The sequence below is a fragment of the Marmota flaviventris genome, chromosome 3, assembly GCF_047511675.1.
Source record: "Marmota flaviventris isolate mMarFla1 chromosome 3, mMarFla1.hap1, whole genome shotgun sequence".
NCBI lineage: Eukaryota > Metazoa > Chordata > Mammalia > Rodentia > Sciuridae > Marmota > Marmota flaviventris.
In genome coordinates, this window is record NC_092500.1 from 93354396 (window position 1) to 93372221 (window position 17826).

The following is a 17826-nucleotide window of genomic DNA, read 5'->3' on the forward strand; positions in this document are numbered from 1 at the left end:
CAAAACTGAGAAAGTATACTTTCAGTATGTACACTGGACAAATCATTTGTATCCATATATATAAAGAACTCCAACATAGCAATAGGAAAAAGATAGACAGCTCAATAAAGAGCATGTAAGCCTGTAATCCCAGCAGCTTGGGAGGCTGAGGCAGGAGGATCATAAGTTCAAAGCCAGCCTCACCAATTTAACAAGACCCTAAGCAACTTAGTGAGACCTTGTCTCAAAATATAAAATTTTAAAAAGCTGGGATGTAGCCCAGTGGTTAAGTGCTCCAATCTTTTGGTAACCTCCCCAACTAGAAAAAAGAACATATTAAAAAAAAAAAAAGGTAGTTTTTAAATGATATCCAAATGACTAGGAAGTACAAAAAAATTGATTAACACTACTTCTCATTAAGGAAATGCAAATTCAATCTGCATTGAGATATTACCATAAAACCACCAGAATAGCTAAAATCCATAGCTGATAGTAGCAATTTTTGACAAAGGTATAGAGCAAAGCAGAACTCTGGAATTTAACTTTTGAGTGTAAATATTGATCCAGTCATTTTTAATAAAAAAAAAACCTTTCTGCAACCCACCAATCCAATATTTAAATATATACTCAAGAAGAATAGTAAAAAAAAAAAAATCCATGAAAATGTTGGTTCCATTCCAAGTTTTCCTAAGGAATCTCCATACTGCTTTCCATAGTGGTTGCACCCATTTGCAGTCCCACCAGCAATGTATGAGGGTACCTTTATCCCCAAATTCTCACCAACACTTATTATTGCTTGTATTCTCGATAATTACCATTCTGACTGGAGTGAGATAAAATCTTAGAGTAGTTTTGATTTGCATTTCTCTAATCGATGGAGATCTTGAACATTTTTTTCATATATTTGTCGATCAACTGTATATCTTCTTCTGAGAAGTGTTTGTTCAGTTCCTTAGCCCATTTATTTATTGGATTGTTTTTTTTTTTTTTTGGTGTTAAGTTTTTTAGTGCTTTATATATTCTGGAAATTAGTGCTTTATCTGATGTGTGTGTAGTAAAGATGTTCTCCCACTCTGTGGGATCTCTCTTCACATCATCGATTATTTTCTTTGCTGAGAACATGCTTTTTAGTTTGAATCCATCCCATCTATTGATTCTTGATTTTTATTTCTTGTGCTTTAGGTGTCTTGTTAAGAAAGTCAAGTCCTAAGCTGACATAATGAATATTTGGGCCTGCTTTTTCTTCTATTAGGCGCAGGGTCTTGGACTACTTCCTGGGTCCTTGATCCACTTTGAGTTGAGTTTTGTGCATGGTGAGAGATGGGGTTTCATTTCATTTTGCTGAATATGGATTTCCAGTTTTCCCAACACCATTTGTTGAGGAGGCTATCTTCATTGGTATGTTTCAGTGCCTTTTTCTAGTACAAGAAAGCTGTATTTATGTGGGTTTGTCTCTGTCTTTTATTCTGTACAATTGGTCTATATGTCTATTTTTGTGCCAAAACCGTGCCATTTTTCTTACTATAGCTCTATAGTATACTTTAAGGTCTGTTATTGTCATGTCTCCTGCTTTACTCTTCTTGCTAAGGATTGCTTTGGCTATTCTGGGCCTCTCATTTTTTCAAATAAATTTCATGATTGCTTTTTCTATTTCTGTGAGAAATGTTGTTGGGATTTTAATTAGAATTGCATTAAATTTGCATAATACTTTTGGTAGCATGGTCTTTGCCCACTCCTCAGTCTATATCGAAAGTTCTTAAAATCAGCATACTATAGTGACACAGCCACATCAATGTTCATACCAGCTCAATTCACAATAGTTAAACTGTGGAACCAACCTAGATGCCCTTCAACAGATGAATGGGTAAAGAAACTGTGGTATATATACACAATGGAATATTAGTCATCATTAAGAGAATAAAATTATGGCATTTGCAGGTAAATGGATGGAGTTAGAGAATATCATGCTAAACAAAGTAAGCCAATCCAAAAAAAAAAAACAAAGGCCAAATGTTCTCTCTGATAAGTGGATGCTGATCCATAATGGGAGTGGCTGGGTTTAGGGACTTTGGACTGGGAAAGGGGAGGGTGGGAAGGGAGAGAGGTATGGGGGCAGGAAAGACGGTGTAATAAGAAGGACATAGTTACCTAGGTACATGTATGATTGCACATATGGTGCAACTCTACATTGTATATGACCAGAGGAATGAAAAGTTGTGCTCCATTTGTGTACAATGAATCAAAATGCATTCTGCTGTCAGGTATAACAAATTAGAACAAAAAAGAAAAAAAATCAATGAAATATAATAGAAAAATATTCATAGTAACTTCATTCCTTAGAATTAAAAATTGTATACTTTATGTGCAACCAGAAACGTAAAAAATTCTGCTCCATTTGTGTACAATGAATTGAAGATCTTTCTACGTCATGTTTTTAACTGATTAGAACTGATTTTTTAAAAGTTGGGGGAAAATGAGAGAAAAACTTTAAGAGATAAGTGTTAGTTATCTATAAAATTATTATTTGCTATGGAATGCTGAGCTGTTTATTATTTGAATAAATAAAAAAGAATTAAAAATTGTAAATTTCACATATTCTTATTAAGGAAAAGTGGATAAATGAATCATGACATAATTTATAAAGTAGAATTCTGTACCATGAATGAATTCCTGATCCATGCAGTAACATAGATGACTCAAAAAAAAAAAAAAACCTTATGTTGAGTTACAGAAATTAGTCACAAAATGACAAATACCATTTGGTTACACTGGTAGAGTTCATATGGAATTCAAGATCAGCAGAATTAACTTATTGCATAAAAGTCAGAAAAGAAGTTATCCTTGGTGGCAAAAGGAAGATATTGGTTAGGAAGGATCATGAAGGAATCTCTGGGAAGTTGGAATTTTTCTATATCTTCATCTGAGTTGTGATTCTGTGTCTGTATGCAAATGTAAAAATTATGAGTTCTATACTCAAGGTTCACATATTTGTATTAAGGGATAATTTAATCACATAATATAAACAATCATTGAGTCATCTCTTAAAATTACCACTGTATTTGAACTTGCTACTGTATTTGAATCAGGACTCACAAAAATGAATAAGCAACCTAGTCCACAGTTTGGTGGTGGATTAAGATAGCTATTTTAAAACACAAATTAGAAATGCACTTTCATCACCATGTTGCTGTGAAAATATCTAAAGTAAGAACAATCATATCTTTGGGGAGGACTGATGGAGAAACTTTACTGGAGGATCAGTTTTGTGCTTGGAATTTAAAAGGAAGTAGAAGTATTCCAGGGAGGGAGATTATAAGGGAGGAAGGAATTTGATATTCCAGTGATGAAATAATGTATCAAAATATGAAATTCATAAAATGTAAGTGCAATTCACAGATGCTGAGGTAATTAATGCAGTGAGTCATAGCCATATTACAAAGGGCTAAATAATTTAACACAAATGATTCCTAGACACAAGTCAGAAATCAAAATCATCCTGGAGAATTCTCTAAAATACAAATTATTGCAGAAGTTCTCTTATACCTTCTACCTCTCCATCTTGAGAAATGTTGCCATAGATAGCCACTGTGTCTAAAGTATATCAGATACCCACCAGTGTTTGGGGACAGAAAGGAGGGTTGAGATTCACTCTGGGGGCAAGGCTGTAGCAAGTCAGAAAAAAATGAACCCACTTTTTGTGAGTGACTTACTAAAGTCAAAGGCAGAAATTTTCAAGCAATTTCTGAATTAAACATAATAGGATTTAGAGTCTGTTAGGAAGTAAAAGATAAAGCAACTCTTCCAAACATGAAGAATATGTTCTTTGTATATTTCCTTCTGAGTTTCTCTCCTGTTACCATATTGGAAGACACTTTCTAACACACTTAGTTCTTAATAAAAAAAAATTACATTAATTGTGTGATGAAAATCTTTCTCAAAGTATATATTTTTGTTGTTCACCATGTCATACTTAGTATCTAATAAATGCAACTCTGAGATAGTCATCTGGTCTTGTGGCAGGGTTCCATACAGTCATAACAGAATACAGATAGCTTTCTATCTGGCTTTTTTACATGTCTTACTTTCTCCATACAATTTATATTACACTAAGAAGTTGGAGATTCCTCACGTTTCATCTATAAAAAATATTCTGTGTTGTCAGACTCTTTGAGCAGTACATTTGACAGGCTTTCATGTTCCATCTTTCCCATTAAAATCCTGCGCCATGAATAAATACTGCCCCCAGTAGTTAGTTAAAATAGTATCCTGCCACCTCTCACCCCTTTTGCTCACAAAGTAATCTAAACCTAGCACATTAAGGAGAGATCAAAGTGATGTTGCTGTTTTATGTACAGTAGGTGCAGCTAGCTCATTTGTGAGACACCACTCTCTAGGGCAGAGATAAGGCATGCAAACGGTTAGTTGTGGCCTTTCACCCACAAAATCGAGTTCATAGTGAAATATGCGTGATGCACAGAAGAGATAAATAGGAAGAGATGTAGAAATCAACATAAAGAAGGAAAAGAAGCAGAAACTAGACAAGATTTAAACATTCTCTAGATATTAAAATGTCACAGTATTTATAACGAATAATTATGTCAGAATTCAAATTTCTTTTGTTACGTGCAACCATGGGGAATAGGCTACAGTATCTCTGTCCAACAAAGACGGGACTGATAGACAAGGCAAAGTGTAGCCTTTCTTCATCTGCTAACCCCTAAAGTCAACCTGCTAAGCAACCTCTAATACCCCTTTTCTAAATTTCAATCAGATTTATCTCCCAAGTGTCTTCCCTCTCTTTTATCATCACCAGAGTCTAGTTCCAACATCAAACATTGTTCTTGGAAGAAGAAAATAACTCCCCACTGTCCATGTAATTTTATCCCAGTGGCTGAAGATCACATTTTCCATTGCAGGGCACATTTTGCCTTTCTTTTTGTCTTCCTCTCTTTTTATAGAAAACTATATTAACACCAGCCAGGATGTGGAATGCACACGTCCAGCCATTTCAGTGAAATTCCAGGGGAAATGGCAGGCTTGATTAAAGCAGACAGTGTTCTTTTCTTGCCATATTTCTTTTGAGGACACCGTCAGGTTTCTGCTACCTGGTTGATTTTACAAGCTGTGGAATATTGTGCTATATTTAGCATAATTCTGTCTTCCAAAAGCAGGTAAAAGCTTTTAATGTTTTTTTTTCTTTCTTACAGAGGTAAGCTGGGACATGTCAACTATTCTTAAAACAATGTGAACACTAGGAGGACAACCTGAGACTCAAAAGAAAGACACCCAAAGATACTTGAAATTATCTAGGTTTTTGACATTTTATCTGATAAACTACCAATGAGTCACCTGATAATGAAACATGGACAAATACACCTGCTAGGGATTAATTTGTTTATTCTAAATTTCACTTTCTCTTTCCGCCCTTGCTTGTCTTTTCCAGTCTTTGTGATCCCTTGCCTCAGAGCATGTGTGAAACAGAATGAAAGGTGTCTTCCCTCTCTTTTAGAAATACCTAAATTTTTGGAAGCCATCTTGCAAAGTGCCTGGACAGGGAGAGAAGAGGGTGGTTTGCCTTTGAGAATGACCCAAAGGAAGACAAAGCTCTTTCCCTCAGGCTGAGAACAAGTCTCAGGTCTCCAGAGTACAAAGAACTGGAAAAACAACTTCTGCCAACATTCATGGCAATGATAAGACTGTGGCCCACGGGGCTTGTTCAGGGAAGAATTTCTGAAAGCCACAGACCCCAGGGTGCAGAAGTCCCTGTTTTGCCAAAGATCCAAAAGCCACCAGACCTGAAGGATCAACAGGGGCTAAGTCATCTTGCCCCTCGGCACCTCTACCATAGGCTTTGGTTTTTTGTTTGTTTGTTGTTGACCATTGTTTAGCCCTCACGAGTCAAGAGCCATCATTTCAGGCAATCTCGCCTATACCTTTTCTCCAGATTAGAGTCACTCTACAATTCATGACATGTGTTCTCTCTGGGATATACGTTCTTTCTAACTGGACTAGTTTCCCAGGACTAATCTAAGTTCCTCTTCCTCCAGGAACCCTTCCCAGAGGACTCCAGGTTTAATAGTCTCCTCTTTCTCTAATTGATCCATTTATGCCATTGCTCCTTATTTTAAGTTATTTGCAACAGCTTTAACTTTACTGTAATTATTGTGATTTAGCTGTTTAAATGCACTGAAATTTTCAAATGTTCTGTTTAGATTCTAAGCTCTTTGAAGTTAGTGAGCATGTCATACGGTTCTTCAGATCACCCATACATGGTGCTTTGACAAGCAGTATTGTGTACTGGTGAAAAGCACAGATATGGCAGCCGGACTTCTGGGGTCAGGGGCCTGCCTCAACACTCTTGAGCTGCATGACAAGTTGCTGAACTTTTTTATGCCTTGGTTTTCTCTTTTGTGTAATACAAACATAATGATAGCAATTGTGTCAGTAAAGTTACTGTGAAAATTAGATGGGTACCTCTGAACGCTGTAAAACAGTACCTAATACACGTTAACTGCCGTAACAATTACTATGATCATCATTATTCATTCTCTGTTCACATTTTTGTTTCTGAAAGACCTTCTTTTGCGTTATATATGGGTTCAGATGTTCTCAAAAAAATGTTTTTTGAGTTTCCATTGAGTGAAAAGCACTGTTGTGTGGAACACAGAGACAGAAAGCCATGTGCAGCGTATTTCTTTCTCTCAATGAACCGAGAATGAGAACTGCTGTCCTTTAAGGGCAACTTGTTTCACTTCCTTCATTTAGTCCTTCTGGAAAGCCTCCTCTGAATGTAGCACACTAACAGATCTTAGCTTGCCTACCTAGAATGCAAAATGCTTGAGGACAGGGCCTCCCCTGTGGTCCACTTCAGCACTTGCAACATCTACCAGGAAGCTTTTTATGTTGTAAACACTGGGTAAATATTTGATTGAGTTCTTCTTATTTGTTATTATTTCTTCAGTGCAAATCTCAAGAAAAGCAAATAGCTACTTCTATTAAAAATTCCTTCTTGCTGAAAGAGGTTGTTTCCACCTTGTTGATCTTTGCAGTGAATGGATTAAGTGTTCTAATAATTTTAATACAGCCAAGCAATAAGTCAATTTCAAAAACCTGCCATGTATGTGTGTGCATGTGTGTGTGTGTGTACACATATACACATAGTTGAATTACTGTGGAAATAACTTCTTTCAAAGATATCACACGTGCTTTTTCTTTTTGGGTTTTCCTACAGAGATCTTATGACTCAGGGGCTACTGAAAGCTATTGAAAACTCGTATCTACCATAAAATATCCCCAGAGTAGTGTGTGAAGTAATAATGCAATAAGCACAAACTCAACAGCTGCTTCTACATCTTCTGATGAAGTAATAAACAACACAATCATGTATAATTTTTAATTTTCCACATTTGAGCCTAAGTGGTTAGTTGCTTAAACAATCTTCTTCGAGGTCTCAAGTTACAACTCTTTTCCCAACTTTTAGAATTATAGCTCTGATTTGATGACATGTCTTATCTTCTTATTATCCTATCTCCAGAATTCAGCATGTAAGAAAGAATGAATAAATAAATATTTGTTGAATGTTGAATGGATAAAAATTCTCTTATATGAATATCAGAATAGTGAGGAACAAGATACTCATTTGATGCATGTGTTGTAACATAAATAAATCAAAATTCAATAGCAAAATTTAACTGAAGCAATATTTATTTTAGCTATGTTTTTTTGAGTTTCCATTGAGTGAAAAGCGCTGTAAAAAAGTAAAGAAAATAAAATTTAGAATGCCAAATTTGGTGGACAAATGTTTTTGTAGATATGTTTTTCCCTGGAATTACAAAATGCAACAAACTTATACTGCAAAAGTGTTGCTGTAGGGTGAAATTATAAACAATAATTTATGAATTTACCCAGGCTATTTCAAAAATGCATTGATTTGTATTTATTCTTGTCTGTTATTACTATTCGTGTGCAATTGGGACAAATGAATAAAATTAATTAAGGATAAATAACAGGAGTGTGCTATTAAATGTTAGTATGTTAACTATTTCTCCAGGTCCAAGAATAGTGCCTGGTAGATTGGCATATAGTAGGTGCTCAATAAATATTGTAAAAAGCAAACTTACTGATAAAAAAGATAGATATACTGTTATTCGAATATTTAAAAGAGGATCTCAGGTAAGTTCAGAAATAAATAATGCCAAGTTAAGAAAGCTAAGTTTGTCACTTCTCAAACTTTCATAGCTTATGTTCTTCCAATTTCATAAGACAATTGTTTCTAAACCAAACTAATATCAAATGTGATCTGTGCTTATGAGAAAAACACAGAGCAGAAGCTATCAAAGTAGGGCTAAATTTGCATTCTGTCAAATCGTTTTACTCTAAGTTCTTGGAAGTCAAGAATGTTGGCTAATTCCCCAAAGAGGACTGAATGTTCCAAAAACCAATTCAGAACTCCCACTCTTTTCAACTAGAAAAATAAAAAAGAGAGGAGAAAGACAGCCCAGGAGGTAGATGACAAAAGAGAAAGAAAGGCTACTCAATAAGGTGACAATGATTCTTTGAATCATCCAGGGACTTAACAAGTCACAGAATAATTTCTTAGGAGTCTTTCCTAGCATCCCTCACACAGACACTAACCAAATCCAGTTGAGGCATGATAAAAGTTGAACAGACACATACACAGAAAGACATACACACAATTTGAAATAAATAAGATTTACTTGGAACTACAATGAGATGCAACAGTGATCACAAGAACCAGCAATTTCCATTGTTCAATCTTGTGTTTTAAACCCAGGAAGTATTTTATGTTTTACAACTCAACTACATGACTTTCTAGCACCATTCATAAAATGTGTTTCTTTGCACTAAAGATTTGATCTCAATGATCATTTCATTCATCTATTCATTGTTCACTCATTTCTCTATTCATCCATAAATATTTCTCTGTCCCTCTATGCGGAATATTCTTACTGGTCCAGGTAGAGTGGAAATAAGTTCATGCTAACATACATATGAGATATAGCTTCTTAACTGGCCAGTGTAATGTGCAATATAATAGGGATGGAGGAAAAGGGGTCAACAAAGTAAAATGAGTTTGGGAGAAGAATAGCGATTTTCTCAGATATAGGAGAAAGTTATTGATACATTTTAAAAAGTCCAGGTGTGTAAATAGACTTATTCCTTCTGATAAGGCAGGAAGTTTTAGTATAGTCTCTTGGCTTCATCTTTCAAAATCAACCCTGCAGGTATTAGAAAAGAGGAATAGAAACATAAATATAGGAAAGCAACATTGGACCTAAATGAATGCCTTAGAGAACACTGAAGACTGACTCAGACTAGGATATGTGTGTGTGTGTGTGTGTGTGTGTGTGTGTGTGTGAGATAGTAATTTTATGTGTCAACTTGACTGAACCTCAGAATGTCCAGATATTTGCTCAAATGTTATTCTAGATATTTCTGTAAAGTGTTTTTGGATGTAATTAACATTTAAATCTGTAGATATTGAATAAAGTAGATTGCCCTCCCTGATGTGGGTGGGTCTCATCCAATCATTTGGAGGCCTAAACAGAACAAAATCTCCAGGGTAAGAGAAGTCTTCTGACACTGACTTTAAATTGAGACATAGGCTTTCTTGCCTTCAAACTTGAACTGAGACATTGGCTCTTCTTCATTCTCAAGCCTGCTGGTCTATGGACTATAACTCCACTGCTGGTTTTCCTGGTCCTCAGACCTTCAGATGGAACTATGCACTGACTGCCTGGCGCTCAACTTGCCAGCTCCCCCTATAGCTCTTAAGACTTGTCAGCTTCCATAATGTCATGAGTCAAGTTTTTAGAATAAATTTCTTTATCTATCTATTCACACATGCTATTGATTCTCTTTTTCTGTAGAACCTAATAATGTGTGTGTGTGTGTGAGAGAGAGAGAGAGAGAGAGAGAGAGAGAGAGAGAAGAAGAAGAAGAAGAAGAAGAAGAAGAAGAAGAAGAAGAAGAAGAAGGAAGGAAGGGAGAGAGAGAGAGAGAGAGGAGACAGCATGGTATTAGGGGGATAAAAATGTATTAGAAGAAGGATAGGATGTTGACTAATTTTTAAACTCTATTCTTGGCTCTCTCCTATCTGTCCTTGAGAGAGTTGCTGCGCTACAATTACCATCATGACTGCAAGGTAGAAATCAATTTTTAAAAAGATTCAACTACTCAGGGTAGACTGGGTAATATTTAAGAAGAAAAAGAATTGCTGAGGCCTGATATAGACAAGAATAGATTTTACCTGTTGGTCAGAAACTTACTTATTCACTTCTATCACTCTAAATCTTGAATGACTATGAGTTTTTAAACTAAGATGCTGGTCTATTCCCAGGGATACTTCTTTCAAAGAGATTAAGGTAGAATCCCTATCTGAGAAGTGACTTGGTAGAATGACATCAAATATTGATGTGAACACCTTGTGGACCTTGGGGTCTTTCTATAAGACACAGTCCCTCATCTCTCATTAAACCTACCAGATGACTGTGGACCCATGATACACATGACCAGTCCAGATTCTGATATCTCCAGGATAAGATGAAAAAACAAGTGAAGTAATTAGCCACTTAATGGGAAGAATTTCAAATAGAGGCAGATGACAAACAAAACATAAACCACATCAGGTAGTATTTTTGAAAATGAACAGTGAAACGTGAAATAATCAAAGTAAACCCCTCAAATAGATTAAAGAAGAGATTTTGTAAATGCTGAAGAATAATAAAGAAAAAAATTTTAAGTTCAAACATTCAATGGTTGAAATAAATAATAAAAAATGACAGGGAATGACTAGCAAGAGCTAAACAATATGATTGAAGAAATATTCTAGAAGTCAACAGAAAAGGATGAAATGAGAGGAAATATAAAAAAATGGAAGAATTCCAGTTAATAATATAAAAAGATTGAAAATATTGTAACCACAAAGAAAGAATAACCAACAAAAAAATAATAAGAACTTCAACTGTTCAACAGCATGAGTGATTACATAAAAGCATTGAAGGAAAATTATTTTGAAGTAGTCAAACTATATTTAAGTGAATGTGCAATAAAGATATTTACAGAAGTAAAAATGTAGACATATAGGCTAGGGGTGGAAGTAGGTGGTAGAGCATTTACTAAGCATGCAGGAGCCCCAGGGTTTGATCCCTAGCACTGTAAAAAAAAGAGGAAAAGAGAAAGAAAAAAAATTCAGACATATGATACACGTGGAAATCACGTTTAAAAATACCCTTGATGAAAAAAGATAAATAAAACCAGAAAGTTCTGGGATTTAATGATGTTCAAATAACAAAGTTTACCGGCTTCTTAAAAAGGAAGGAGGAAAGACAAAAAAAAAAAAAAAAAACAGAAGTAGAGCATCAAAAGGCGTAACTACTCAAAGTAATTTATAAATAGACCTTGCACCAATGATGAGAATAAAGAGCAAAGGGGAAAAGATAACTAAATTTTATTATCCTAATTAGATGATGTTATGGAAACAGAAAAGATTAGAAATTACTAGGAATGAATTCTATCCTCTGGCACAAAATTTAATAAATGATTAGGAACAAATAATAGTTCATAAGTGAAAACAACTCTCATAAGGGTTTAAAAAATAAAATGTATGGGTTTTGAACAAGCCAACACTTGAAATCTGAAAAACATCTTAAATAAAATATTTTCATGTAATAAAATCAATAACACTAAATGGCATAATGTACTTAGTGAAGCATATCAGTTTTGAAATATTTTTAATGGAAAAATAAAATAAAATTGATCAAAATTTTTAAAACAAAAGGAAAACAAAATTTTGTGAAGATGCATTATCTGTAAACTTTTTGGAGTCTTCTATAATTCACTATAAAACCTAGAAGAGAAAAATAAAAAACCTACAACAACATCCACAAGAGAGACCAAAAAATAGAAATATACAAATAAAAGTAAGGAAAGGAGTCTAGAATAAGTAAAGAGGAAGTTTTGGAAACATGTACCTAGGAACATTAGCCTGTTCTACTCTTTTTAGAAAACATTTATTTTCTTTAATTTTTTAGTTGTAGATGGACACAATACCTTTATTTTATTTGTTTATTTTTATTTTGGTGCCAGGCATCGAACCCAGTGCCTCATGCGTGCTAGGCAAGTGCTCTACCACTGAGCCACAACCCCAGCCCAAGGAAAATTTAATTTACTTTAAGGGCTGGGGATATAGCTCAGTTGGTAGAGTTCTTGCCTTGCATGCACAAGGCACTGGGTTCAATCCCCAGCAATAATAATAATAATAATAATAATAATAATAATAAATTCACTTTAAAAAGAATAATAAGAAATATTGTGATAAATTCTCAAAGTTATAAGAAAGATGAAAAGTAGCATATCATTAATTAAAAACATGGCAAAATACATGGCCCTCCTAAACAGACAATATGTGTGTGTGTATTAAAGTGAGCTTTAAAAAAGAAATATTACAAAGAATACATGAAAGAACATTTATGAAAATAAATCAGAATTAGAAAAACTCAGATTTGAAGAGTTTTGAGAAAATGAGTTTTTCAAAAAGAAGTCACAGAACTCTAGGAAAGTTGGAAATGTAAGAGCAATTTAAGAAATGAACAATAAAACAGAAGGAACACAGGAGAATAAAAATGACATATAATACTTCAAGAGAAATAGAAGACCAAAAAGGAAAATTCAAAAAACAAAAATAGAAATAAAGACATAAATAAAATTATTCAAGAGTCAGTGAAAGCCATAAAAATAGCTTACAAATCCAATATAAATTGTTCCCTGAAAAAGAATACTAACATCAATAAGTTTAAAAATGTGGAATTAAATAAAACTTGAAACTACATATTTAAAAAGTCATAATGATTAAGTGGAAAAAAATTACCCCTAATATTAGTAAGTACCAAGTACTAAGTAAGTACCAAGTACCAAGCCATATTCCTCTAAGTATTGCTCTTTAATGGAAAAACAACAACCAAAAGTTTAGTTAACCAGGCAGAAAAGACCAACTCATACATAAGAGAAATAAAATTGTCTTATCATTAAACTTTTCAAAACAATGGACTAGCATATTTAAGATACACAAGGAAACAAAATATAAGCAAAGATCTTCTATCTTGCCAAAGTGAACACAAGTACAAAGGCCACAGGCAAACTATTACAAATATTTAAGAATTCTAAAATTTTTTTTTCACAAGCCCTTCCTGAGGAATCTATTAGAGAACAGGATTTAGATAACTCACTAACCTGATGGTCAGTAACAAATATATATTTTTGAAATGTATATACGTACATGTAAGTGTGTGTATACCTATAGATATACGGTGAGATGCTTAGATATATTAATTAAATTATATATGTGTATAAATGTTTACATAGGCGATATTATTGTGTGTAATGGCCAAATACTTATAAATATACAGGTGTAATACAATTAATTTTTAAATTAAGGAAAGAATTTTAAATGTTGGGAGGTAGGAAATAAGAGGAAGTGAAGAAGCGATTAGTTATTTCAATTTTGTTGATAGGAGTGAACCAATAGACAATAGCCAGAAAAAGGTAGAAAGAGTTAAAGAGAAATATTATATGAAGATAGTAATAGTAAGGTAGCCATTAAAACAAAAAGCATAAACTTCCCTAAATACCAAAAGATCAACACAAGTATAATAATCTATATTTGAAAGAATATTTATGAAAACATGTATACATTCAGACATTAAAGCCAAATGACACAACTAAAGTCATTTATGCAATCAGAACAATAAAAACAGAGATGCTTAACCCACGTAGGCTTAGAAATACATTTTAAAATTGATAACAAAGTATATCAAACACTACTCCCTACAGAAGAGCCATGACTGAATTTCTAAAAAAGATTCAAAAATTTTGAGTATAAGGGATGACTGAAGATATTTCAGACAAATATAAAATTTCAAAAATCAGGGATTATAATATTGGTGTCTGACAAGGTAAACCGAGAGCTTAAACAACTAATAGAAGCAAAAAGAACACTTTGCTAAGAACCACAATTCATAATAAAGAAAAAACAGTAATTAATATTTATCCACCAAATAATGCAGCAGCAATTTTCATAAACCAACACCTAGAAAATTTAGGAAGAACACAGTAATAATATGAAAATTTAACACCCCTCTCTCAAACTAAGACCAATAAAATGGACAAAAAAATTAGTATTAATATTGAAGACTTAAATGATGCAATCATTAGGGTAAATCTCATAGATATTCATTGAATTCAGCCCAGTAATAGAGAATAGATCTTTTTCTTCCAAATGCAAAGAGAATGTTTACATTAATTGACTATATTGTAGGTCTCAAAATAAAATTTGTGTTTCAAAGATAATAAATGGTATCAAAAAAGAAAACCCTCTGACAATAATTCAATTAAAATAGAAATTAATAACTTAAAAACAAAAGTCCTTCTATCTGAAAATTTTTAAAGTACTACCAAGTAACTTTTAGGTTACAAGAGAAATAATATAAAGTTGTAGAACAGCTTCAAAATAATGATAATAAACATTTCAAATCTATGGACTAGAACTAAAGCAGTTACCGGAGAACAACACACAGCATCAAATACCCATATCAATAACAATACATGGGTTAACAGCAAATCAAGAAACAAGAAAGGGGCTGAGGCTATAGCCCAATGGCAGAGGGCTTGCCTAGCATGTGTGAGGCACTGGGTTCCATCCTCAGCACAGCATAAAAACTAATTAAATAAAAAGAAGGAAGAACAACAAAGTAAATCAAAAGAAAGCAAAATAAAGGAATTAATAAAGATGAAAGAAGAAAATGAGTTAGAAAACAAAAAAAGAAAATCAAAGATAAAAATATCAATAAATTAGAAAAATCATTGTCTAATCCTGAAAGTAGGAAGAAAGCACAAATATACAAAACTGAAAATAACAAAACAATTAAAGTCTAAAAATCATAACACATTGAGGATTACATGAAATCAATACTTTGTAGAAAAATACAACTCATCAAAATTATCTCCAGTGGAAGCATGAAGTAAAAAAGAACTAATTATGGTAGAAAAGAGAAAGAAAGATTGAGCTTTCTCTGTGATATATAGCAGACTCGGATGGCCTCAATGTGAAATTGGCACCACCCCTAAATAGCCAGAGTAGAAAAAGATTTCCAATTCATCTTATAAAGCAAGTGCAATCGTATTTTGTGAGAGAGCACATAACAAAAAATGAAAAATAGAAATGAATCTCACTTATGAAGAGTGATGACAAAATTTTAAGTACAATATTAGCAAAGAGAATTCAATAGTATATGCTTTAAAATAATTTATATATGCTTATTCAATGAATTAAAATGTTTTAATACCAAGAAACCCATCATGTCATTCACTATATTTTAGAGACTAGAATTTAAAAAAAAAAAGTAGGTAACCTCCAGAGAAAAGAAGGCACCAGAAAAAATTCAACACAATTCATGATTTAAAACTCAAGAAAACAGAAAATAATGGATATTCCTTAAATTTGAAAACAGGTATGTTCCCACAATAGTGTCAAATACTAATTTGAAGCAAGTTTCTAAAATTGAATAATAAATACACGACTTGAAAAAAAATCATATACTCCCAATATTGACTTTTTAATTTTGTTATATTTTTATATACAATATATATGCCATAAATATATACATACACATATAGGTAGAAATGTTGCATGTATATAGCCTTGTTAATAAATGAGGGATTTATTAACAAGGCTATATACATTATTAAAGTGAAATCTCATTGCGATTTTAAGTCTCCATTTCATTTTAAAACTACTGTCAAAGCAATTAATTCTTTTCTGAAGTCATTCCTTTCTCTTAACATAACCAATCACAGCTATGCTAGTGTGAATTCATACTTTAAAATAGTTAGGGTCTGTTATGGCTTTTGTATTAATATATCCTTTCTACTTGTTTATATTTTCCTCCAATTCTTTTTGTTAGCTATGAGGGTTGTTATTTTTCATAAGCTATTTAAAAGATCACTGCTATGGTTTGAATGTGTCTCTTCCAAAATTTAGCTATTAACAATGTGATGGTTCTAAAAGGTAGGCCTTTTAAGAGGTGATTGACAGCAGAGATGCCCATCAACAGAGGAATGTATTAAGAAAATATGGTAAATATATACATTGGAGATTTACTTAGCCATAAAGAAGAATGACATTATAGTATTTTTCAGTAAGTGGATGGAAATGGAGAACATCATGCCAGACTCAGAAAATCAAGGATCAAAATGTTTTCTCTAATATGTGGAAGCTAAAGAAAAATAAGGAAAGGAAAGAGGAGATCAAATATTATGAAGATATAAGATAATGGAGAAGAACAAGAAGATAAGGAGGACAGATAGGAAAAGAGAAAAATGTGGAATTAATTTAATAACTCATTATGTACATATATAAATACACCACAGGGAAAATCACTTATAGGTGTGTGTGGATGAGCAAGAGAAGGATCAATGGAGTGGAAGTGGGGTAAGAAGTAGAGAGGAAGGGAAGAATGGTGACTGAAATACTGTTGGTCAGATTCCATGCAGGAATGATTTTCTTGGGATAAACCCAGCTACTATGTATAACTTTAATGCTCTAATAAAAACAAAATAATGATAATAATAATAAAAGAGGTGATTGAGCCATAAGGTCTCCTCCCTTATGAATTGATCGGGAATGAATACTACTCCATTTTCTGTTACTATAACAAAAATATCTGAGGCTAGATGTGTTTAAAAGATAAGAGGCTAATTTAGCTCATATTTTGGAAGTCCAAAAGCATCACACTGATATCTACTGGCTCTACTGAGGGTCTTTGGCTAGTGAGGATCTTTGGGGAGCACCTGTAAGAGGGAGGGATCACATAGTGAAAAGGGAAATCTAAGATTAGAAGTCAAACTTGCTGTCTTATAGCAACTTACTTTCATGGGAACTCATTCAAAAGAACAGCATTAATTCCTTGCAAGGGACACCCAGTGATCTGATCACTTTCCACTTGACCCCCCACTCTTATAAAGGCTCCTCCACTTCTTAATAAGACCATACTGGGGACCAGGCTTTTCACCCATAAGCCCTAGGGGGACAAACCTGATCCATACTACCAGCAGAGGTTTTACTCAGCATCAAAGAGCTTTGCCTTTCTGCCTTCTGCCATGTGAGGACAGTGTTTCTCCCCTCTGAAGGCTGACAATGATTCAATCAAACTAGAAATAAATAAACTATTTTCTAAAGCCTCTTCTACCAGGAAATTCTAAAAATACTACTAAATAACTTTCAAATTACATGGGAAATAACATTTTTAAAAAACTGTAAAATAGCATAGAATAGCTCTCACTGCACAACCAAACTTTCTGACACCTTGATCTAGGATGTTCCCATTTCTGGAACTGTGAGAAATCCATTTCTGTTCTTTTTCAATTACCCAGTTTCAGATACTTTTGTTACAGCAGCACAAAAATGATTAAGGCAGAAATTGACTCTGAGAGGAGGTATTGTGGTTTGGATGTGAGGTGTTCCCCAAAAGCTCAAGTGTGAGATAATGCATGATAGCCTTAAGCTAATTAGTGAATTAATCCCTAATGGGATTACTTAGTGATAACTGGGAACAGGTGGGGTATAGCTGGAGGAAACTGTTCGTTGTGGGCATGTTTATAGGGGGGTATATTTTATATCTCGAGACTGGAGACTCTTTCTCTCTCTGCTCCCTGATCACCAGGAAAGCTGGTCCCCTCTGCCCCCTTTTCCATCATGTTGTACTTGTCTCACCTGGAGACATGAGGAATGGAGCAGGCTGTCTATGGATGGAGACCTCTGAAACTATGAGC